Source organism: Drosophila willistoni, unplaced genomic scaffold (genome assembly GCF_018902025.1).
Source record: "Drosophila willistoni isolate 14030-0811.24 unplaced genomic scaffold, UCI_dwil_1.1 Seg198.1, whole genome shotgun sequence".
In the NCBI taxonomy this organism is placed as follows: domain Eukaryota; kingdom Metazoa; phylum Arthropoda; class Insecta; order Diptera; family Drosophilidae; genus Drosophila; species Drosophila willistoni.
The window spans coordinates 46735-49299 of NW_025814165.1; positions in this window are offsets into that span (position 1 = coordinate 46735).

The window sequence follows — 2565 nt, forward strand, 5'->3', positions numbered from 1 at the left end:
AAGGATTCACTTTGACCTTGGAGTACAGAAAAGTTATCTCTGTTGAAATATTGTTTCCTCTAAAGATAAGCTTAACCCTACTCGTGGGGACCAGTACATCACTTTCTTTTCTTTTTACACGTATTATTTCGTGAATTGGAACTGCTGAGCTGATGTACTCTTTTAGTTCCGCGTCTGAAAAACGTATCGGTATTGAAATAAAATTCCAGTTTTGAATAGGAAGTGTTTAAGGATCTTGGGTTCATAACCGTTTTTTTTAAGATCAGAATTTAATAAATTATTAGCTGCCTCTGCTGACTTGAACTCTGCTTACATCTACCATAGCCTATTTTATTGACCGTTAGGATGTCTTTTATTTTAAGCTTAAGTAACACCGCGTTTAGCTCTAGGGAATTTATTGGTATTCTCATTTTCGACTCACTTGCATTTGTATCAAATTCGTCTATGTATACGATGTAGGGGCCTTTGTGTGTGCTGTTATACATACATTCGTTGAGTTCTTTTGGGGCATTGTTTTTAGCTTCGTACTGTGTACCGTTGTCATGTATGTTCATATTATCCTCGCTCTCCTTTTGTTCCTCTATTACATCAACCTCCATTTCTTCTGCAATCATTCCTATTTCGTGTACCGTTGTTTTGGCCTTCTTGGTTGTCGGGGAAATTTTGCTTCTTTTTGCAGTGTACCGTTCCGAGGATGCGGGTGTCACCCTGGCCTCGGTGGCCATCTTTTTGTGGGTAGTTTTACCCGTTTTAATACAAATTAATTCCACTTGATTTTATACTTATTATATTTCTTGTATAAAGAAGAAATAAAAATATTTCCACTGATCTGTGGAATTTGATTTAAATTTTGCGCCTTTTTTTTTTTTTTTTATATGTTCACACTTGAAAAATATCACCACTATGCTTTGAAGCTGTTGCTTCGGAAGTCCACTTGGTAATGTTTTATATTTTTTTTTTATTTTTTTTTTTTTTTTTTACTTACCTATATTTTCCTATTGTTTACAAATAAATGTCTCTCTCTCTTTCCAGCTCACATGCGGAAACTCCGCCATCAGACCCATATCGATTATCGATAGGTCATCAACATTTCAGAGCATTATCGATATGCCGGCCAATTCTGGCTAAACCAAAGCCAAAGACTCTGAATCTCAGCCTTATAAAGCTAACTTCTTGCCTTGCTCTCAAATGATGCCTTACGACTCTAGCCAATATTGGCTTATTTTACTTAAATATTTGGTCTCTTTATGTTTTTCCCCACTAAAAGCTAATTGCTCTAAAACTTCTAGCCTATAAAGCTAACTCAACTAAAAGCTAACTGCTCTAAAACTTTTAGTCTTTAAAGCCAAGCCTTGCTCGCAATTGATGCGCCAACGGCCAAGCTAAAAAACTAGTGTTACTCAGACCCAAAATATGGGTCTCCCTATTTTTTTCTTCAGTGTGGGGGAAAACCAGTTTTTTCCCCGACATTTATCGCCACGTTTTTGTAGCCACCTTAGCACCAAATTCTTATTCGCCAAGTGTATTATTATTAAAAAATTGCTACCTACTTGACTACTTATGCTAAAAGTAACATAATCTTAAATCTATCATACTACAAACTATCTTACCTAAATCGCTAAAAACTAAATGTTAATCTAATGTCTTATTGTATATTTTTTATTTAGTATTAATCTAGTTTTAAGATAATTTAATCCCCCGCCCCTGCTGCTGTAACGGCCTTTTAAATTTAAATTTTTGCTATATACCCTTGTAGGTGAAACGGCAAAAAATAAAAAGCGGCCTCAATCGAAAGACTGAGGCCAGGCGGATCAAACGCCCTACCTTAAAAAGTGGGGTAATTCAAGGTCATGTAAACGCGGCAGAACTCTCCTTGAAGTGATCCAGGCTGACAAGAAACTGGACATCCTGGCGACGGGTGGTAATACTCATTTCCCACACGACCGGCGAAAAAATCCCTCAGCCATGGACTTTGGAGTTTATTCTGGAATAAACCACAACAGATTAAGTACTGACCACTTACCTGTTTTTGTAGACATCACGATGGACCAGCACCCAAACTTACTTCCTGACAATCGAAGACTTTTGCCTGTAGGATCTAACATCAAACTGTTCCAAAACACCCTCAGCGACTCCCTCCACCTAAATATGGAAATCGAATCTGGATTAGACATTGAGGACGCGATTAATATCTTCACAAACAATAGTCACCATGCTGCAGCCCTGGCCACTAAACCTCTACGAAGGGACCTGCCAAATACGAATCGTACCGAATCGGAGGAGCCATACCTATAAATAAAAAAATGCACAAATTATTAAAACAAAAAAATAAAATAAAATTGATATAATGCCTCTCACGAAACTTGAAAAAAAACATTAAAATATACTAAACAAAGAAATAAGCCTATCAAAAAACAAACACTTAAATAAAAAACTATGTAAAATAGACTCCTCTGATCGGTACAGACCCCACAAGCTGTGGCAATTAACCAACAAACTAAAACGGCAGCCCCTTCCTAACTGGCCTCTTAGGATCCCTAGCGGAGTAGACAAGAAGCATGCATG